This window comes from Aphis gossypii, chromosome 3 (assembly GCF_020184175.1).
Source record: "Aphis gossypii isolate Hap1 chromosome 3, ASM2018417v2, whole genome shotgun sequence".
Lineage (NCBI taxonomy): Eukaryota > Metazoa > Arthropoda > Insecta > Hemiptera > Aphididae > Aphis > Aphis gossypii.
In genome coordinates this window covers 14,776,631-14,802,277 of record NC_065532.1, presented here as the reverse complement: position 1 = coordinate 14,802,277, position 25,647 = coordinate 14,776,631, and the positions used below count along the sequence as shown (strand labels likewise).

Here is a 25,647-nt window from a genome sequence, read left to right as displayed (position 1 = left end):
CTAAATAGTAAATAATATAACATAAAATAAATATTTTAAATACCCATTATTACAACAAAAAATTGAAAAATAAATAAAATATTTTTAATTTTGTAAAAAATAGTTTTTTAATTATTTTATTACATTCACTTCATTAACGATAATGTAAACTGATTACTATACAATATATAATACTTGGTTATAAAATGTTTCTTTAATTTTATAATCCTTAGTATTTTTATTTTTTTATTTTATTCCTTATGACTTTATACTTTATAGTGTATGCTACTAAAGCATCATTAAAAATAAATGACTAATTTGTAAAAGTTTACTATGTATAATATAGGTATGCACGACCTTTAAGATAGGATGCATCTACATAATATTATATGAATAATTTAAATGTAAACATGATACGAATAAAATTTAAATCTCAAAGTAACGGGTTAGTTTATAACTCATGAAAAAATTGTAGGTGTGTATACCTAACCAATTACGCTAAAGCCCTAATTCTCCATTATTCAGAACTATATAGTATTAAACATTTATATAAATAATATATGGGTGGTAATATTATAATATAATACACATTTCTATTTGAATTACTATTTGAAATATTTAACTATATTGATATAATCGTTATAATTTTAATTTAAATGCATGATAAAAATGAAAGTAATTTTTTTTCCCCTATAAAATAAAACCACTCTCATTGTAGTAGTATATTAAATAATATATAATTCAGAGACTTCAACGGCACGCACTAGACATTAAATCTATAGAAGACCGTCCTATATAGCTTGTGCATACCCAGTAATAATTATTATCGTGGTCAATTAAAATGTTTAAACGTCCGTGCGAGACGCTACTTGAATCCAAACGATACCAGGAATTTTCAACAGCAACGCAGCTTTATCGTGACTATATATTTACTTGGCGCAGTTTGAGCTAATAATAAAAGAGTTCGCGGTGGTATATTAAACTATTAAAGAAGATTTAATAACTTAATTTCTCATAAAATGCAAACATTTGGATTGCGTAAAACGTATGGAAATTGCAAGTTACATTATACACCTAACCTATATATTTATGGCTAATGTATTATTATCTAATTCGCATAATATACATATATTATATAATTATGATAACCGCTTAACGATTATTTCTCGCGAGGTTAACTGTTTTCCCGTAAAATTCAAAACGGTGCTCACGAAAATCAAATACGTTTGCAGACACATGTGACTGTGACACGTAGTCGTAGGTATACTGAATCGGTTTACCATATTAATGTAATCACATAAATCGATTTAATTCCGATTCCGCTGCAGACCTAGAACATTGTTCTCTTATCACGTCACTCTATTGATTCGTTTTTCATTCCTTGACCCGATTTACAAGAGCTCGATATACAAAAACAAATGTAAAACACAAACACGTAATCGTATTCACATATAATACATATTACATTATAATATATAGATATAGGTATGCATAATACGTATTATATGTATTATAGATACTGCGAGGATGTTACAGATTGATGCATCATATAATAATATTACCTTACGGCCGAACCATTGTACTACCTATGTATAATACGATCGTTTGTGTCTAGGAGAAATGGCCAAAATGAATAAACATGACTGTATTATATTATTATTATTTTGTATTGCATCTTCAAGACCTGCCGCTGAGGTCGAAACACTACTCGCATTGTCCTTCGAACGGTTATGCGGACATTTGCACATATCGAAACGCTCCAGTTTCCCGATCCGAATGGCCTGGCAAGACTTCCTACGAAGAGTTCGCTGCGAATAATACAACGATTATAGTCCGACAGTTCGACATGATTTACAGCTGATATATTTTAGACATACCTGTCTACGTATAGTTGTATGCAATGAGTTTCGAACAAGGATGGAGTTTTTCTTTTTTATTTCCGATAACGTTTTGAGTTTTTGACCTCCGATGTATTTTAAGGTCTGGACCAGCTATGGTTGTATTGTTTTTCACGTTCGATTTAATTTTAGTACTAATTAGGACCTTAAAAATAAAGAAACAATATAAGGTATAATAGGTATATATTATTTTACCTTCGTAACGTTATCAAAGAAATTTTTTAACTTCTGACACGATAGACTATAATATAATATATACTGTGTGATATTCATCTACATCATGAATAACTTTTATCGAATTTATTTTGTGTTATGTATTTATATTTTTATATATACTATAGCAACCAATTATTATTTGTCTATATGTGCATGGAAAATATTTATTTTGAAAATCATACATTTTTAATCGAAACTAATATTCAGAGCTTTAAATTCTGCAATACCTGTTATTGCCTATTGGTATAATTTATTAGGTATATAACTTATAGTTGTCACAAACGTGTAATTGACTAAAGCTATAGAGTGTGCAAGTCGAAAAAAATAGTATATCATATTATGCATTATTAACAAAAATATTTAGCTATTATTTAAAAAAAAATATATTGAAAGTTATACAATCGCCATATTATTATGTAGGTATGACCCAAGTGGTAAAATTAAGAAAAATTATTGACTTTTTTTTAACCATTTATGTTAATGTTTTCTCCTTAATATTATATTAACTTTGAACTTATCGAGTTAAACGTGTTGACGTATTGTTTGTGAACTATTACTATATTACTTAATTTAACGTTTTTTATGTTGACTCGACTAAATTGAGTTGATCGTTTTCATTAACTATTGGCCGGTGCCACTAAAATTAACTCAAACGCGCGTTTTAATCTGCAGCGAGCATATTATTGTGTACACGAATTCCTTTATATAGTAAAACCGTATCGAATTTATACGAATACACTGCAATCGTTAGATAAATATTACAATCACACTAATTATAATAAATCATACCTACAGCTCGCACTACAAAAATAATTCATGTCGTAACAACATATATATTTTATGTACCTACACCTAGGCCATTGTGTGCAGAGATGTGTAGTAATCAGCTGAGCTGCAGCGGTGCGCCTCGTGGGATTTCCCTGGCTATAATATAAATTATAATATTATAATATAGGTACCTACACCTGCAAGCTGCCGTCACTTTGTTTGTTGAAGCCGTTTAAAAATTCAATTTCACATGGCACACGGACGTTCGAGCACACATAATACGATACGCAATTAGAATAATATGCGACTCTTCACATTTTTCGGTCACGCCGCCGTCCACTCCTGCACACAACCGCGAGTCTGCGGCAATTGAACTGCCACCGAACGATTAGGCTTACAGTAATGGTCATTCGTATTAAAGTCGTTAAACAGTACGATTAACGATTTTTCTACCGTTTTGTTGACTTGTTATTACCTAACGTCCGGTCGGAAAAAATGGCAACGCGTTGTACATCAGGGGTAATTTGCTTAGAACTAAAAAAAAAACAGTCGTATCTCTAAGTATTAAGTATTCAAAATTATAATACTCGCAAATTTGCAATGCTCGTGAGACCTCGATTCACCACAGTAAAATTACCTAAACCGTTCAAAAGGTAAAACCTCTATTATTTGTGTGTGTGTGTTTTTTTTTTAACCGAATCAAATGACTTAATTATTGACAAGCAAGCAAGGCTACTCTGAAGTAGTCAAATTATAATTATTATTTCATTACTGTAAGAAAAAATACTTTTATTTATATTGCTATCGTACAAAAAAAAAGGTTATTATTATAAGGACAAATAAACAAATAATATTTAGTCTGTTTGAAATTTAAATACTACACATTATCACGATATCATATGACACGAACATGTACCAAATGTTAGGTACAAATTTCACACATATTGAGCAATTTAATTTTTTTTTTTTAGAATGTTCACTAACATGACACATGTAAATAATATATAGGCCTATAATCAAAATATTTGAGTGTTCGTTCAAAAACTATTTACATCACGTTAATATGTAAATTAGTAATAACATATTATCATATGCATAATATAATACAGTTGATCCTTGTGAATACGAATGTATATTTAGTAATAATCTTCTTTTTTTCTCAGAATAAAACGTAATTCAACGTAATTCGTAATCTGTTTTGATTTTTAAACATCATACCTATTATAACACCTATACCTTATAATTTAATAGAAAATCAATATTGTAGAATGTTTAACTTCACGAAACTATCTTTTACGCTGTTTGTACATACCTACCTGTAGGCTAAAAATAGTGTTTAATTTTTTTCTTTTTTAAAATACCGATATACACGAGTATAATTTATTATAATACAATATTATATATTATAAACTCGTGTTGAATATAGGTATTGCAAAAATAACAAGCGGTTCACGGCACTCTTATAGGTACACATTATGATCCCGTCCTGTGAATACTTTGCAGAGTTCAAGTCATTATATCGCGTGTCAAAAAATTATTGGGATGCGACTACTTCGTTTAAATATAATTTGCAGTACCTATACTAATGACCTTTAATTACGCCGCAAACTTATTTTTGAACCTTGGCCGGATGAAGAACTATGCACTTGTAAGGTGAACAATTTGAAATAAAAAATATGTTTAATGGCGCGATATTCAAAATGAAAAATAATAATAATATACAGTAGGTATAAGTAATTGTATCACCTCATTTTTATGAGGTGATAAACTGTGCAATTATTATTATAGTTTTATTTATTTTTTTTTTAGATAAAATTAGAAAAGACACTGACATTTATACACCCAAAGTTAAATAGGACTTACATTATATATACTATCTGTTGAAAAAACGGGCTATCAAAATGTGATAGATGTCTAGGTCATCTATAGGTATAGAGGAAAGAGTAAAGTATATCATCATAAAATCAGTCAAAGTTCAATAAAGTCAACTAAAACTAAAAAAATAAATCCCTCCGATAACAAAATAACATATTTTTTTATTTTTTAAGAAAATATTGGGAGCGAACAAGGTCAAATAGACGCGGCATTTAGGCTCAAAAAGAAAAATAATAAAAATAATTATAATTTAGGTAATTATTTTATTCATGTATTCATAAATCATAACTGTATAATAGGGCATACATTTCATTCAAATGTGTATAAATTTAAAACATTGCTACAAATTTGAAATTATGCATTTTACTGATAATTGAAATAAATTTCATTTTGATTTTGTCGAATTACTTTTTAACTTAGGTACTTAAGTAATCAGTATGACATTGTATTGTAATATTCTGTACTAAATTCATAATTGATATGTTATAATTCATAGTATATATTTTTACAATGTGTGTGCAGTTTAAAGTATACACATTTGTACAATATACCTAAATGTGTCAATAGCTCGCTCAAAAACAAAAAAAAAAAAAAATCATCAATTATATTCTGTATACCGCCTGCGGTTATTGTACTTTAGAAGAATTGAGTACAAAATAATCAACATTTCGATTTAAAAAATATATTTTACAATATAATATTATTCTCAGCACCTATTACATCTGCAAGATACACGCCTACATATATTATATAATGTTATTTAATCGTTTATCCATATATACGGAAAGATAAAAAAAAAATAAAAAAAGTTTTGCAGTTGGTTCAAATTGCATGTCCTCGCAGCAGAAGCTCCGAATTCGTTCTATTAATCATCGTCCAATTATAATTATTGCAATATCGGGTGGTCACGATAGCTATACATATATAATTTAACTATATTATAATACGCAGTTGTGTACCTACTTATGGCATATGGGATATTATAACGTACCGATTTATGTATGAAATGCGTGTTCTCAGATTTTTCTTTTTTTTTCTTTGGTTTAAGTAATAATGTCTAACCCACTACAGTCCATCATGTGTATTCCGATCGTTTTAAATCCAATAAAAACACTGCTAGCTGTATCTATATTAGCTGTACAATGTATATATAATATGATGTAATTTTTTTTGTTATATTTATATGTACGCGAGTACGCCCATTGTTAACATTAGGTCTATAGTCTTTTCCGATTATAGAACTCGATAACTGTTGCTATACGTTTATAACCATTCACGACATCATATTATAGCAGTTGTATTATTTCACATTTAAAAATATATCTGTTTGGACAAATCGCTAAAACACCATTAGAGAATTTACTGAATTTCATAATATCGTTAAATATCGTATATTTAGTGACGTCTTGAATTCATTCAAAATATTGTTAACACTTAATACAACTTGTTTTTACGTATTAAATTATAACTATAACTAACAACAGAAAGTATTAAAATATATTAATATATATATATATATATTTATATTTTACGCGCTTACGTTCGTGAAAACTATATTTGACATTGCTTACATAATTTAACCAGAGTTCGCAAAAACGTGATGACCTAAATTTTACAACCTTTTGACTATATTTCTACAATTTTTAAAAGTTTATAATATTGAGGCTGCCAAAACATATTTAAACACAAATTAATTCAATTTTTAACATAATCGTCATAATAGATAAATGTTTAACTGTATTTTTTAATGTTTATACCGTATCATATCTAAAGTTTGAGAATGTGCAGATAAGTGCTGAGGTTTCCTTTAATTTAAAAAAAAAATGTTTAGTATAAAAACACATTTATGAACATTTAAATTTGAGTTTAAATTTTAACAATTTTTTCAAAATCACAAACTACTGTGTAGAGACATATTCACAAATAGGCTGAACTCCAACCCTACTTCGAATTATTTTTTATCATATAAACAATGATTTATTATTGAATTCAAATTTATTTTAGCATAAATATTACTACATCGACCTATTCAATGAAAATAAGGTGCATTCATTACCTACGTTATACAACTACAGCACTTCCCCGCTTTCTTTACTGAACGTGTCGAAAAAAAAATTGTATGCTTTTTCAAAAACCTTGTGAATATAAAACAAGATTCCTCGCATAATTTGTACTAAGATAACTGTTTAAAAATATTGAAAATATTCTAAGTAGTTTTAAGAGCAAAATATGTTGACGATATTCATCAAAATCATAAAATTTTGAAAAACTGTTTTGCATGAAGCTTTTTTTTTTAAATTTATAACGGACTGTACAACATTTAAAATAATGTTAAATGTTGGATTACTCTGAATCGTTCAGCCGATGCAATTGTCAGTATAGTAATAATGATTATGTTGTGGTTTGCATAACAATTTTATTATAATGTATTTTTGCTGGGACGAACCGGTGCGGCATCGGAGGCGCTATTAAAACGAATGAGCCTCCGATGACGCCGACGCGAGTAGCTATATAAAGTACGATCTACGCCTTCACCCTCCGCCAACACAACCAATTTTTTCGCCAGTATAGTCTACCAACGGTCAGACGATATGATAATATAATTATTTATAATAGTGTTGTAATATAATTGTTATTGTTTGAAAAAAAATTTTGAATTTATACGTGTCTGTGTACAACTATATCATACTTATAACTCGTTACACGCTTACGGGACATAATATTTTAAATCTATGGAGTAATAACATAACATAATATAGTATATTTGAGAGTCCATTATAAATACCAGAGGAGAGATTTGTTTTGTTTTTAGTCTAGAAATAGTCTTAGACAGCTATATTGTATTTTGTGTGTTTAGCAAAAATATTTCCAATATCGTTCAGTGGACACTATATTATTATGTTTACGTGATAAAGTAAAAATGTATATTTTAGATTAAAACATTTTCCGCATAATTGAAGTCATTACAATAAGTTACAACTCAATATTTTTGGCAAATAAAAGTATAAATTCGAAATTCTCAAAAATAAATTTCGTTTAGGATTATAAAAGAAAAAATGTAAGTAGGTATGTTGCAATCCTTTAAAAAATTAAAAACTCCAAAGAGAATTAATTTTTAAAAATGTTGTGTTATATTGACATATAAAAAAATGTTTTTCAACACAAATATTGTAAAGACTGAGAAAATAACTGCTTAGTGACATAAAAATCACTCCGTATACATACAAAGTATATTATATATATTAATATTTGTCTAGATTCGTTAAAATTACATAAAACTGCAGCCTAAAATGATATTATTTATAGACAGCTGTCGGCTATAGATAAGTATTAGGTACATCACGTAGATGTTTAATTATATAATATATAATATCATAACATAACATACGTTTATTTCGGTAGTTTGAATTCACTGTTGTAAATTTTGCTCTATTTTAATCCAATTTTTAAAATATAATGTATCTATTACATGTATAAAAGATTAAGAACATCATAAAATTATTTTTACGATTCACATCCACAAGGTCTTGTTTTGGTATTATTTTTCAGCAATAAGTATATTCAACAAATTTTCTTCGTCTGAAAAGATTATAATTTAATACAGTTTTATCTTTATATCGCTTGATAATTAGTTTCAGTAAGCTGTATTCTTTTTCATATCAAGTATGAACTCCTATAGGCTATAATATACAAGGACAATATATTATATATAATATGAGATATAACAATATATTTCCAGTGAAAACAACAATTAATGTCAATGAGTAGCACACAAAGTCGATAAAAAGTATTTTACATTACAGTTTAAAATCTAAGTAATTTTTTTTAAACAATTTATATTCACGTTTATTTTTTTATTGTTTATAGATTATTATTTGTTTTAAATTTACAAAAAATAACCACAAATTATCACAAAAGAAAAGTCAAAACATTTTTTGATGAAATCGTTAAGAATAAACTACGGTAGAAACAAAAAAAAAATGATAATAAACCCTTGTGTATGGTGTATCTGAACGTCTTATGACTCATATAAAATCATCATAGTAGTATTTAAATCCTAGTTATCTCAGCCTTAAGACAGTAATAAATATTAAATAATAATTATAGTTAAAAACTTCGCAGTTGAAATAAAACGACAGTTACAGCTTAAATTTAGTCAATAATGTGATGATTCTGATTTGGGGCAGAGACTAAAGACGATTACATTGAATCATGTAAATCGTAACAGACTAATTATTGTTATAATTTATCTTATTAAATCCAAAAGATACATCGGACACTTGAACACTTCAGATAAAAACAAAAGACTCAGTTAAAATATATAGCTTTTTATAAATTATATATTATATAATAATACTGTATACAGTCGTTTGACAAAAGCTCCTGCAGAACTCCTCCTAAATTAGTAAAAGTATGTACTTATAATATATTGTTATTGTTTTAAATTAGTAAAATCAAATATTACATGGTTTAACTTATAAAGTTATAACAGACAACCGTTGTGTCGATCATTATGAGTTTAGCACTATACCATCGTTGCGTCCGTTTGTCTTCCATTGCTCCATTGGTAGACCACATAATATTATTTAAACCATCGTTTTCATTGAAGACTTAATTTTATATAATTTAACTGGCATAAATAGCAGGTACCCATACCCTATAACTACCTAATACCTCCGTGATAATAATGCACGCGTGTAATATGTGATTATTGCACAACTGTCGTAATATAGTGGTACCTACTTTGGACGTAAGCCTTTTCCATAATATTTAAATTAATTTCACAGTTTTACGTTCGAGAAATTACTCAATTAGATTACTTTACGTATTAATCATTTTAATAATAGTATTAAATTATTTAAATTGCACACCGCTAGCGAGCGACGGCTGTCTACCGGTCACTATGCCTGCCTGTATAATATAGCTGCTGTTTTACTGATGCATAATATTTAGCAATTGAAGATTATTACCTATTATTTCTAGTGATCTACACAATAAACGATATACTTTTCGTAATAGTAACGTGTCCTATCATTATTATTATTAGTATTACCTATTCACTTCGATTACTTAATACGAATAAAAGTCATAAGTTGAATGGACGGATGAAAATAAATCAAAGTCATTAAAAGTCTAACCGTTCTCAGAGATAAGCTGCTCGCCACTTGCACTGCAATAAAATATGTATTAGCCACAGCCGTGTTTTAGATAGGTGCAGTGTATACTGTATATAATATAACAGTGCAGCTGGTGTATAAAATACTATTTTCAACAAGAGACATATTTATGACTCAATAAGTCGGATTTCCAAATACATTGAGTTGAACAACAATATCCAGTTACAATGATGTACGCTTGACATTTTCCCCGGAGACAAAAGCGATTTATTCGTACGCTTGCAGGTGTAGGTGCTAAAATTATTACACTTGTGTTTAAATTTTTAAACAATAGAAACCGTGTTAATTAAGTCGGGAATAAAGTATTTGTTAATACTGGTGTTTAGGTTGGATTAAATTAAATACCTACATATATGTATAGTCGTATATAGATATTAAAATATAATGATAATTATATTATATAATTCTGTAGATAAATTGTATTTTTATGTCGCGGAATTTAACGGCGAAGAAAAAGACAACGACTGTTTTTTATGCGATGGAAAATAATTCGTTTCAATCGTAATCACGAGTTGTAGCCGGAAAACGTCTGTGTATAAGAAATTAAGAACTAGAACGATGACGGTATAGATCACTGCAGCACGTGAGTATAATATATAGGTATTAGGTACATACTACATATAATATGCCGACAACAAATAGGTACGTGATGTAGGATTTCAATTCCGCCGTTGCAGTAATTATAAGTTCGACGCCAATTTACATACAATGAACCTATAAATTTAAAACAATAAATTACACTAACGCCTCTATCTGCAGATATATCGCGCACGCTCGTCGGCAATAAAATACTAAAATATTGCCGAGTCAAGGGCAATCTAATTCCGCTTGAAATTCCATTCATCTAAACATATTATATTCCAGATCCTATAAATAAATAATATACGGTGGTTATGATTGTTCCGGGTTACCGTTTAATTTTTATCCAGGAAGCAGCAGATCTTCGAGATAAAACCATACATACTCGTACATGAGTATAAGATGTGTATAATATTATAGTATATTATATACGATTGTCGATTAATGACTGCCTACTGTTCACACCACACCACTACCGCCACAGCGATGCAGTGTAAATGTAAACAAACATTAATTTATTACTACTAATTTTTCATTTAACTCATCAGCAAAAACTCTGAAATAATTATATGTCTGCCATGATTTAATTTATTATTAGTTATTAGTTTTTTACATACCTATATATACCTAATTTGGTTTACCAACAAACATTTTCGCTTGCTTGCAAAATAATAAAACACTATATAAAAATCACTTTTGTAGTTTATGTAGACATCGTAATAAATATTAATATTGAGCATTTAAGCGAGCTTACAAATATTTTTATATACGCCTATATAATATCAACACGACAACACATACTAGTATATCAAGTAATTTAATACATTACTACATAAGACAAGATGTTATTGACTATTGTAGTATTGTGTGCGATTCGTACTATTGTATGTTTGTGAAACACTAACGCGAATAAATAGCTAATTTCAAATGCAATAACATCACAATAATTGCTTTAAACGAGATAACTTCATGATGTGTAATACTATAAGTATCTAATTGCTTCGGTAGTAAACAGTCGGTCAAATTATCAAATAGAGTGCGTTGTCTCGATGGCCTTAATTTTAAAACTATTTTTGTAATTTAGTGAGAAAAACCATCTTAAAGTTAAAATGCGTGGGTGGCTATCGGGTTAATACAAATTGAAGACAACATAAATTATTTCAACATTTTTTTTTTTACTTTATAAGACCGACGCCAAACAAAATACCGAAATAATAATGATAATAACAACAAAGCGGTCGATTTGTTTTGACCCATACTGCTAAATTATCTTCAGTATTAAGATTTTTTTTATTAAAAGTGAACATACGTATTAATGTATTATTATCTAACGCGTTTTATCTACAGTAAACCGAAATAATTAATGGATTTGTAAATACTTGCTATAAGTATAATTTCGAGTCATAAAATCGTTAAGTTTACCATTTTATGTTGACAAAAATTAACTCGAGACTACTGCCAGACAGACGGGCCATTTATGTATACAAAAGAGGGCACCTGAGGGTAGACGAATATACTCGTATATATTTTTATCAGACATACCTAATGTATATTTGAGAGTTTGAGACGAACGCCAATATCATTAGTCATAGCTTATAATATTTTTTTTAATATAAATACGAAAAGACTCACACTTAACCTAGTTATGAAATCAACAATTCGTTCTTCAAAATTCTCAAAAACTATCAAACATCAATAAATCGTCATAAACCGATAAATTATTATGGTCTATTGAATACAAATACAATACCAAATATCAGGGGCGCCGTGTACAGGGGGGTTCGGGGGCTACAGTCCCCCATGAGTTTGCTATAGTGGAGCTCCAAAACGAAATTATTTATGTAAAACTTCAGTACAAGTGTTTATAAAATAGTGAGCCCCATATTTTTAAAACTTGTCACCTATGCCAAATATAAACTCTAATACAATACACATCTTTTTGATTTATCTGAATATAAAAAATGTAAATGTTTTCGTAGCCCACAACCTAATTATTTAAAAGAAGATGGACGATATGGATTTGGCCACTCGTTTAGATTTATTAATCTCAGCACTGGATAAATGGTGTCATCGTGTGATATAATACTAAATTTTAAACCATGTTAACGCATTTGAGAAACGGTGCTTAATAATATTTATACAATTGTGCACACATAGGTATATAAGGTACCTATTATATTACACACTGTAGCGCGTGAACAAAGTTTTATCTTATCATTAAAGTCACGATTCCGCGTATAACTCGAGGGATTTTAATCTTTTACACAACCATGATTACTGATTGGCGTACATAAAAAACATAAAACTACAAAAACTACCCACATCGAAATGCGTGTCATCGAAATTGTGAATTCGATCAAGTGTGTGAGTTAATGCTTTTTTATGTGAATAGAATATGATATACGACTATAGGCGCTATTTTTACTGATTGGGTCATGAGATCAATCGAGATGTACCTATAGGTATAGTTGAAAAAGGACGCAACAAAATAACTGATTAGGTACTTAACAACATTTTCAGAAGAGATTTTCTTTTATCTGTCTTTTATTAATTAATAATTCGTAATTACTATAAGCCCAAAACGAAAATAGTTCAAATTCTAATTTACCATTGAATATCGATCCATGGTTAATAAATTATATAGGTAATTATAAAGGTTAAAGATGTTATGTTAAATAGCATACTTTTCAACGGTAATAGTAGGTATACTGTTTACTATTTAATTAAATGGTCTTGTGACGGACGTTGGATTCTATTAAGTTTCTTTTAGCTGTTTATATTATTTATATATTTATAATGTATATAATATATATATATTATGTATATGTTACCTATCCAGAGTATATCCAGAGTATGACACGACTTAATGAAATAAATTTAGTGATTTGTACATTATCTACTACTGAGTAAGTAAAGTACATATTCTGATAAAATGACGAATGTATATAACTATTTTTGATAGAACGTATGCAATAAAATATATTTTAGCGACAAAAAATAATTGAACACCTCTATTGCTCTGAAATTCTACATACCAAACTCAAAATGTTCTCATAAATAATTGTATGTGAGTATGTCATTTTTAAATTTTAGTTAAATATTAAAATTGTTCAAACAATTCACTAAGCAATCTATTAAAAAATTTTTTTTTCAGATTAGTTTATGATTTACTTTTTTCTTCTAGACTATTATACTACTATACTATAAATATTTTATATTCAATGTTACTTTACTTACCTAATACAAATTACATTTTCAATAAAAGTCGTTGTTCTGTTCCGAATTCCTTATTTACAGCATTATGATAAATATTGCTCGAGTAAAATATTATAACACGTATTAGAAGAATATTATTATTTGTAATAATGATGTGTCAATCCTATAAATGAATGAGAACAAATTAAGATTATGTGTCCACCGTTTCATTACCGATTATCTACCTGTATAATTAAAAAAAAATTATATAGATATAGGTATGTTTAAAATGAACCAAAATCATATAATTACCTATAAAAAAAAAAATAATTAGCAACAATTAAGTTTAATTTGATTTTAAGCATACAATACTGTTTAGTTTAAAACAGGTTAAACAAGTTGCAATATCGGTGAAGAATATAACAACACTATTAGATGTGAATCTAATAGATACACTTTATTTTTCTTCAATTTGTTATACAATTAAATCTAATAGATGTATAGTATAAAAGTATATACCTATACCCAAGTATATAATATAAAGAAAGAGAAAAACTAATTTACACGAAGAAATACGATGGTACGTATGGTAATTATTATAGCGAGGTTCTTCACATGATCGTGATTTTAATCGAAAAGGGTCACGTTTTTTTTTAAATATTTAAATAAAAAAAAAAAAAATGTTTTTATAATAAATAGCATATTTCTTGGCGTTCGGTTACATCATAACTGTATATAATATTATAGTCATCTAGTCGGCAGTATAACGACGACGACAGCAACGCGTTGTTGTGATATAAGTCTGCAGCGCAGTGTACCAATAATAGGTATATGTGGGTGCGCAAGAATAAAATCTTTATATACTACTTATTATGTATAAATACATAAAAAATTTATACATACACAATATACATAAATATAATATAGATAACCAGAAAGGTAGATACATGGGGAGACTTTAAACGATGTCTCACCCACATATGTATCTCCTACTTATAAATGGATAAAATAGCGAATTTTCATTAAGCTGTTCCAATTTTGAGTTGTTACATTTAATATTCAAGTGAAATAGTGAATTGACTTATTATTGAAATTATAGGAAAGAATATTATCTATGTTTCATTGTTGGATTGTTACAGTGTTTTAATTTTTAACTGAGTTCATAGCGTTTAAAATTCTAATATTCTATGTATTCTATATTCCTGTGTACTCGAAACTCAAATAAACAGTGTAAAAATCTATTGAGAGAATACAAAAAATGTTCTTTCCTACTACAAGTATGATAATATGTATGTTAATAGACTAATATTTAATCGAACAACACAAAATTGGAACTGCTGTATGTTATGTGTTAGTTAGACAAAAAAACTCATACTGGTATGACAAACTCTTAGCTACTGCTGAGTGACGTATATACGGGTGGGGAGATCAGATCAGCCAAGTTCTCTATTTATTAGTGATAGTATTACCATAAAAAGTTCAAAATTACAACATAGCTAAATACTAATGAATAATAATAATAATTTAGTACTCTAAAATCATTACTGTCAATATGATTCATTAAAGAGCTTCTTCTCATATACATTTAGATACATCAATATATGAACGTTTTTAAAAAGATTACGATAAGTAATTATCTTATTAAAAACTATAATTAAATAATGAATTAATACAAATAGTCCTATAACTGTGTATGTCCGGATGGACAATTACAACGAAAGGTGTTTTAAACTTAGGTGTAGAAACTTAAAAGACTTTGGTATCGCCACAACATGATACTATTCTTCTTAAATGACATAAAAAATCTAAGTATTTGAAAATATAGAATTTATAATTGTGCACTTAAAAAATTCAAAAATTGGAAATTTGTTTTAAAAAAAAAAATAGGGTTGAATTTGCATCGTAGTATACTCGTTCATATTATGGTAGGTACCTACGGGGTCACAGAAGTAAACTATTCACTTGCAGCGGTATGCAGTGTGTATAATATACTCTATACACATAATATAATATATACTTAATATACTATGTATATATATAATATTATATAGATACATTATATACAAGCATAAGTCATACACCAGTGATGCCGACCGATAACTGTGGAGTCTCCGTTACACGTGCGCGTATAAACATTAAACATATTCAAATATTATATAGGTATAGCCAGTATAGGTATCTACTACGTGTATATCGAAACAATTAGCGGAGAAAAGATAAGTAGACAAAGTGTACTTTTTTTAATTCAAAGCCTAAGAAGAAATAATAAACCGGCAAACAAACACGCTATAAATTGCATATAATATATGACATCATAATAATATTATGTTTTTCTAGTGGTGTAATACTACATTGAATTTTTCTCCCATTTTTTTTTTTTGCTCCCAGATCATGTGGTATTATATGTATGTGTTACTTGGGTACATTATAGGTGAGTAAACGGGTGCCTATGCATACATAGTACTATTCGAAGACGATATTATTTATGTTAACTCCCGCGCATAATTGCCTCGTTAGATGCAAAACGGTACTTTGGTTCATGATGTGCGCGCCGGTGTGTTAACCGATGTATACATAATATTATTATACGCTCGTAGACCTTAGGTCAAGAATATTAAAAATATAATTTAATGTGTTGAGAGGAAAAATAACAAGCTTGTATATTTATTATTAACTGAAGAAAAACTGGCTTGTGCCCAGGTCAGCACATAATATGATGGTACCTACATAACTAAAAAAAATTTAATCATATACATATTTATATTTATATACGTTTCTATTATCATTATAGTTAAAAACAATATGATACAATTTTAGTACTTATAAAAAATCAAAGACAATACAAGAAATGATGGGTCACATCATAATATTATAACGAAAAGTTTGTTTTTTCAATAATTTTGTCGTGTAGAGGAATGGAAAAATGGTATCAATTGTGAGTTCATCAAGCAAGTAACTTTAAGTTTATAAGTACTATAAGAGAGAACAGGAGAAAAGATATTTCTACCCGAAGGATGAAAAAAAAAAGATTATGTGAACATCTTTAGTCAGCTAAATAGGATACATTAAAACGTTGGACTACGGGAGTATAGTCGTGAAGAAACAATTTTTAAGAGCATATGATACGAATTTTAAAATATTTCGCTAAACTTGTTCAACCTGTTGATTTGTATTAGCCGTCTGAATGTCCCATTCAATTTAACAATCGTGTTCAACTGTTAGTCTAACAAAACACAGTGAATGGATTTCAGATATCTGGAGAGTTTAAATTCACTAGCTTCTCTTTGCATGAAACTCAATACATTTAATGCTTTATTAGCATTAAAAATGTGAACACGATAATGGATATATGGGATGAAAGTAAAAACAGTTAAGTATATTACTAGTAATTCTAGTTAAGTATACTTTAAAAAAATGTCAAAACATGCTCTTATCGAAAATCGAGTGTCTTGTAATTCTTATAACCTTTGAAACGCAGATATTTTGTGATTTTTTTCAGTATATAAACAGTTAATAGATATATAGGTATTTTTTTTATTCCTAACATAAATGATAAATTTCTATATTCTTAACATTTATGGACAATTTTATAGATCTACCGACTATTCCAACTATATACATTATACAGGTTGACAAGTAAACAAAGTAACAAGTAACAACCACTATTACTATAATATATACCTATAATTATTTAATTACATCATTAATATTTTTAAATTGTATAATAGGTTAAAATAATTTAATTTTAATAACAACCTGCAGATCGCTTACATGAAATTAAAAATAAAATATTAGTATAAAGTAATAGTTATAACTTATAACATATACTATTATATTATTATATATTACGCATAGGTATACCTACTATATAGTATTTAATTTACTTTCGTTCATCCTACAGTTTACCATTTTGTTAAGTAGGTACCTACTTTATGTATGTTCGTAACTGGTAAGATGCAGCATATAGAGTTCACGATGTTGACATTGTTACGTATGCGGTTACCTTATGTACATACATAGGTATAACACTAATAGCTGTAATTATTAGAACTCGTCCTAAATGCTTATGGCTTAAAATTTACGTAAATATCAAGTCTCAAATTTTATACTGTTGTTAATATAATATATTGTGTTTCTGTTTAAACACATCTTGTTTGAATGTAACTTACCTATAATATGTCAAATGTTTCGTGTATTTACAAGAGAAAATTGTAAGCTTTCAACAAGGACTAACAATATTCATTAAGAAAGTGAATATAGAAATGGTATGAGAAGTTAATTTTATGTATAGTTGTAATAGTCTATGAATATATTATAATATGTACCCCATATAAAAAATATAAACATTAATTAAATTAAATTGAATCATTTGGTGCTTTGGTGGTTTAATAATATATTATATTATCTCCTAAAGTAGATTACAGAATAATATTTTATTTTAATAAAATTATATAAATTATATTTTAAAAGATAATTGTTCAAATAAAAAAAAAATACATAAAAACTTTTAATTTTATGTGCATCTAAATTTTTAGAGATATTTAGGAACAATTTTATAAGATAATTGTTAATATTTTTTTCTCTGATCATACATTTTGTTGAACAACTATTAAACTCAATTAATGTGTCATTTTAATTACTATTCATACGCATACTTTAATAATAATTAACTCATTAAAATTATTATACGGCTAAATCGTATAAATGTTAAACTATAATTACAATTTTAATTCATTAAATGCTAGTACACCAGCATAATCATCAATACAATATAATGCTAAATGAAACAATGGATAATTAGTTAAAGGTGTTTTTTATAGTGTAGGTACACTATTCGTTGTATAGTGTTTAGTTAATTATAGAAGTTGTTTCGAGTTTCCTTAACACCAGAGTTGGGTAATATTGAGCTTACTGATTATAAAGTACTTTAATTCCCCATATTTTATTAAACTGTGTTATGTTTAATCATTAAAATAATTAAATTTCAATGTAAAAAGCAGTAAACTATTGAAAATTAACAATAATTTTTTTATTATTTTTAAAATTATTCATGAACAATATATAAAATATAAAACTCAAATATATACAACAATACAGTAAATTGCCGCTAACATCTAAGTAGATCAAAATATAAGCAATATGACATTATCAATTGAATCATGAAGATTACCACAAAGATAATTGTATCGACATTTGATAATAGATACCTAAGCTATAAAAATTCTATCATTTAATTTAGAAAGATCGATGTTTGTGAGTTTCAAAAGTGTGTTTTTTATTATTTGATTTATATACAAATATATTTAATTAAAGTAATTTTCAAAAATAAAAAATAATTAATTTACTTTTGTTTTTTTTTCCAAATAAAGATTTTTCAAGGACTATTATTTCCTAAAAACAATGTGACAAAAATATGGTTTTTAAACACAATTCTAACAATAATGGCCAAAAAAAGGATACCTCAGAAGTTAGAATATAATTAATAATATTAAACGATTAATCTCATTGTTATTTTAATATTTCTATTAACATTTATTCTATATGAATATTGTACATACTTAACCATAATCTATAAGCATAAAAACATGACATTTTTGCGTTATAATCATCACTATTTAGAATTATGGATAATCGGTAAACAGGCTAACGTTCGATCACAATTACATTGCTTTACTTATACTGCTTAAAATTTGTAAAATGTAATACTTAAATACTACATTTTACAAATTTGTATTACACCTACTGGAGCTCTGCGTTGGCTTATCCAATGTTTTGAAACGACTTATTAAGTTATATTTATGAAATATATATTTAACCATTTTTGTAAATATAATATACAAAATATGTACAATTATAGTATAATATATTAAGCATAAAATTATATAAATTAAAAGATGTCGATATTTTACTAGTTCGTCAAATCTCATCGCCATATTAAATATTAAACATTTTTTCTGAAACGGAAGTGTAAATAATAATTAATACAGTTATATAAATTAGAACTAATAATTGAAAAGTAACAAGTTGTGCCAAACAAATAGACGCTAATTTTTATTGTGATGGTAATTTTATGTTTTATTATGATGTCTCATTATAAAATAGGTAAGTGGCACTCGTATAGTTAACATTTACGTTTTCTATTTACATATCATTTATTCATAAAGAAATCATGAATGTTACTCTATATAAGTAATATAAATACGAATGCTTACTTTATCACGAGCTTAATAATATTGAAAGCTAAACCATCTGCAAGTTACAACAATGATCTTTTGATGTAATTTTAAATAAACATTAAGTATATATTATTTCTCTACATCATAATATTATATTATGCAATCAAAATCAATATGTAAGTATACACAGAATATAATATATGAAAATATAATTCGTTACATGTGCGTCAGTATGCTCATAAATGTATAGCGACATACGGATAATAAAAAAAAATGTTTTACCAGTTATTTGATCGAATTTATACTGCAGGTATAAGTGTATAAAAGTTATTTATTGGTTATTCAATCTATTTAGTTGAGACCCCCCCCCCAACACTCCAAAAAATAATCTGAAATCAAAATATTGTCAAACCCCAATACTATTAAAAACTTGAAATTAAAAGCTCAATACAAAAATAACGGTTTTCAATGTCAACTATTATACTTTTAGTTCTGAAATCATAATATATATTATAGTACATGAAACAAATTATCAAATTCAGTTTTTAGTCGCTCCTATATTTTTTTGTTGCTGTCACAATTCAAAAAATATAAAAACTATAGGTATTATTAATAGTTATTTAAATAAGTTCTAATAACGTTTAATAAATAATAGTAAATACATTAATTATTATGCATAATATATGTACCTAATACTTAACATTTGGTAGAAAATGTAATACTCGTAGAAAAAATATAGAAAATTGTTTTAATATAATAACAGAAAAAAGGAAATAAATGTAAAATACGAGCATTTCACATGATGTTAAAACATCCAATACTCAAATTAAAACTAAGATACCTAGCCGATACTGGAAGTATTAAAAATAGTTCCTATCATTATTGATTTTTATTATTCGATTTCATTTTAAAACGACAATAACGGCAAGCCTGTAATCATTACTTTGAAGCTTTGGTTTAATCAGACAATTTTTTTTATTCATTATTTTAAGTAAATAGGTACACATTTTAACAATACGTTTTCAGAAAAATTAAATTTTTTCCTTTTCTTTATTGTTATACATTTTTACTTTTTTATGTAGACAACAGCTTATAGTTTCATTTGTATGTTAGTAAATAATATATACTCCTAGAAATGTTAACCCATAAATATCAAAGTTTGAACGAATAGTTATTATTTATATTTATTTAAAGTTTGGTAAGAAAAATGTGCTAATTACTTTTTTATATGAGATAAATAAAAATGTTTTGTTGAATATAGAATAGAATTTATAAAAATGCTTTTATTATCTATATTTTAATAATTATAAAATTATTCTGCTTGAATTAAAGAAATAAACAAAAATTTTTAATTTAAAAATTTAACTTTGATTAAATGGTGAAATATAATACATAAAGTTTTTAATTTTCCAAAAACAAAATCTTAAAATAATGAATGTTCATTGTTATAAGACGATCACTATATTATAATATATGCGTATAAATAAGTATGCTATATAATACAATGCATAGGTATATGTATTTGTATGATGGTGGTCGACGACGTACCTATAAATATTATGCTCTCTGATCTCGGGTGGACACGAATTCGCAATCACTTGCAAGTGCAATACTTATTATAAGGAGAGCTATCACATTAACTAGTAAAACGAAAAAATTTAATCGTATATTTTATACATAAAATTGTAATAACTTTAAAAACGGCTCTCCCTTAAACTACTTTATACTATATACATATTATAATATGAAGATTTGCAAAAGTGTGCATATACAAGGTGATTGAATAAAAAAGCAAATAATTTGGAAAGAAACTACATGTTTGAATTTTTTTATAAATACATCAACAACTCCAAAAAATGCATCTGCTATCCAATTATTTACAGTAATAAAGGTTGATTCTCCTTTTTTTTAAAAATAAAAGAAATTTTGTATTGCCACTGCCCACATGACACCTGTTTAATTAATAGTAAGAAAATCTTAATAATTGATAATAATATGATCTCCTTGAATATATTTTAAAATTACAATGAACAGAATTTGAAGAAATGCATTGCTAAAGAAAAAACGGGGAAGACTGTACTCAGTTAATCACTCTGTATATATCTCCACTCGAGTCGGTATTCTATGGGTATGCAGGTGCCGGCTCTATAATTTACGTAATACTACTGACACATCACGTACGTATATATACGACCTGAGAGATCTGTACTGTTGGTCGGGCACGACCGACTTGCGATACAACGATACATATATATATAAACCCATAAGAATCGGAAAAGTACACGTACCTATATTGAACACATATTTACAGTTATGCAAAATGTGTCGTATATGAACCCGGAAAAAAGAGAACGCGTCTGCCGCACAATATACATATACGTATATTCGTATATCGTAAATATACATAGCCACATAGGTACATACTACATACATAACGTGATGCCCGTTAAGTGGATTTATTTATGTCACCACATATAATAGGCGTTAGCAGTATAGTTAGTGTGGAAAATTTGAATTATCGAAATCTCGGTGTTGCAATAATATTTAAGCACATACTATTGAGCAAACAATCGACTGATTTTGGAACATTATAAGTATTAGGTACGCAAAGTGGTTGATTTGACATATTATTTCCATATTCATTAATAAAACAATTATTAATATTTAAATACCTAGTAGTAGTTGTTTAGAGTAAAGTTTTCGTACAAAATCTAATCTTATGTTTATATTGTACTTATATTTCGTAATTTTTTAAGAAATATTAGATGCCTTAAAAACAAGTAGGTATACATCGAGCATTAAATACAGTAAATTGTTAATACTCGTACTTATGTAATACTTGCACTGTTTGTCTGCACATTTAACACATAATATTTATAAAAATTTTAAATTTAAATTTTCTGTTTATCATATTACCTATTGTTATATCATTAAATTAATTTATTATTCTCAAGTTCTTAATTTGATTTTACCCTGTATTAAAATCGTGTTGAAAATTAGGGGACTTAAATCAAAGTAACACATCATGTATAATTTGGCACTATTAGCCTCAATTCGTGTATTGATATAACCCTACTCATATTAATATGATACACTTTCCTGTCACTAATTTAGTACCTACCGTACTGATAAAATAATAATTACATTCTCTTTCATCAATGTAATTTATGATTTTCATTATTTTCTACTTCTTTATTAGTATAGCTTTTTTAATATTTTAACCGTGTATTTTCATAATTAATATAAACTTACAGGACTATCTATTGAAACATACGGAACATATTGATCTTTGATTTCTTACCTGATTTCTAGATACTTTCATCATTCTTGATTTTTGAATCGCTTTTGCCAAAAAAACATGATCAACAACTAACAGTACACAAATGGAAATAGAAAGAAAAATATTTTAGATTAACTCATTTATAACTCATTTGTAGATGTATACAATAGTCAATAATAATAATAAAAGTAGTATCGAAAATTAAAATATTTTCAGAAATCGTATTAATAAAAAATTTTCTTTATCATATACCAATAACCACAAATAACCATTATGGTAACTAGTAGACTCCTTGCCCACGGTATACCGTATATGTTATAATATATATGGGTACCTATGTTATATTCCTGAAAATTAGAATTTATTATATATTATATTAATATAGTCTTCATGGTTATATTCATTTTCATCTATGGTTATTTTATCATAAATCCAATAATAAAACACTGAATACAATTTATTATGTTGGTAATATTATTTCGTAACTGTTGGTAGATATTATATAGAAATATTAACTATTTAATTATATAGGTATCACTGTTTCCCTTGTACGCGGTAACTTAATTAATAACAGCTGCTGTTGAAGAGACACAACTACACAAGTAACGTTCAGGTCTATACCTATTTTTGTTTGATTTATAATTTATTTTTACCGAGTTCCTCACATTATCGTAAACATGCAATATTGAGCAATGACCCGCGCTTCTAGTTTGGTATAGAGAAAACACAACTAATACGCACAAAACGAGAAATTCATCCCGGACGCTCTATATATAATTTTTATTTTCATGCCAGTATACCACGACTTTTGATCACGAGCGACAAAACTGCGGTACAACTCTTGATGGGGTAATTAATAATGAACAATAACGTTATGTAAAGTCTCGTTATCGTAAATAAAACAATTTTTCTACTGTCGTTAAAATACTACGTGACGTTTAGAGAGCTCGACGAACAGGAGGAAGACAAAACCGAGACCGGGCCAATGATGTCAGACTTAACAGTTTATACGAATGCAACGCGGTACGTATCACCTATTCTTATACTTAGTACTCACTCTTCTATACATACAATCTATACTCCCAAGGTCGAGGGTGTATTAAAAATAGAGCACTTGACCTGAAATTAAATATTTAGTATAATTGTACGAAATCTCAATGTTAAAATATTCTTTCAACAAAATTAATTTATAAAAATCAAAACGTACTCGCTTACATGTACCAGTACCAACTTAAAAAATATGTGATGTGTAACCTTCTACTTGATTCGTGCTTTTGTGTTAGATGGGACTATAATTATTATAAGCATTTTGTTAAAAATCCAAATTTGGTACACTTACTACACGCAAGTGTACACAAAATAACTGCATTTTTAACTTTTAAGCACTAAAACATTCAATAGGTAGGTAGTATAATATTATTATCCTAATAGTTACTTTTATTTATGTTATTTACTATACTGTGGTAATATACATTATTATAAGCATTTTATGATTCAAGAGAAATTGAAAGTTGTATTATAGTTGTTATTGTAATCAATCAAAGATTACAAAAATGTTTATTTTGTATAATTAGCTGGAAACTATAGTATAATATATTAATACATTAATAAGCACATTAATAATGTATCAGTATGTACATACGTACCTACCATTACTTAATACGTATATATCCATAACAATAATGAAAAAGTAATGGTATAAAATGATTGATTACTAAAATTATTATATACCTACCTATTATTAATAGTTGGTATCAATTAGTAATATAAAAAAAAAAATTTAAAAAGTTAGAGTTCTTTATGTATCATAAACGTTGTTTTATAATAACTATTATATTATGTAGTATATTTTTAGTAGTCTAATGCGGGAAAAGTTTAAGATTAATGCATATGTCAATGCATTGACTTCGGAGTAAGTAGTGAATAAATTAATTTTTTTATATGATATCTTCCATATTATGATTCTAAGAAATAGTTACATCATTTTAACATTGGTTTAAAATTAAAATAAAATACTAAAAATACTTTGAACGTCTGAATTATTTAAGTTTGGATCACTTTTAACCGATTATGTATACTCATCTATTATGCGTCGTCGTCACATACATTTTCTTATGCAGAAGTCACATAATACCTGATTCTTCAATTTAAAATGCGTTCACTGTACGGATTTAGTCGCAGATTTAAAGGTATCCGTGCATGTAATTATTTTTTAAAGATTTTTCTGAGTTAAAAGGTTGATTTATTCATCTATTACTGTAAACAAATCGCGTAACATTATAAGGTATGTCGTAATACTTGTAATGCACTAATACCAATAAAGCAATATACTAAACAATAAAAATATGAGTAACGGACTAGTGGTTTTCAAATAATAATGTATTATACAAATCTGGCTAACCATTAAATGTTATGATTCATTTAGAAATGTAAGAAAATAATCATTTTTCTAGTGTCTAATTTATAGAAAGAACAATCTTAAAACAATTTTCCAACAATATGTT

The 25,647-nt window shown here is 27.1% G+C and overlaps 1 long non-coding RNA gene across 6 annotated transcripts; it reads right to left on the bottom strand.

The window, feature by feature from the left end:
• Window positions 1–492: 492 nt before the first annotated feature.
• LOC126550954 (uncharacterized) lies at window positions 493–23,345 on the bottom strand. 6 transcript variants are annotated; one of them, XR_007605002.1, is made up of 4 exons: window positions 23,165–23,345; window positions 13,730–13,932; window positions 1,857–2,022; window positions 493–1,787 (listed from the first exon to the last, which is right to left on the bottom strand). It is a non-coding gene; the product is annotated as an uncharacterized LOC126550954 (long non-coding RNA). The 6 variants fall into 6 exon arrangements; XR_007605004.1 differs by having other exon boundaries at window positions 13,730–13,871; XR_007605003.1 differs by lacking the exon at window positions 13,730–13,932 and adding an exon at window positions 8,125–8,315.
• Between the last annotated feature and the right edge of the window lie 2,302 nt (window positions 23,346–25,647).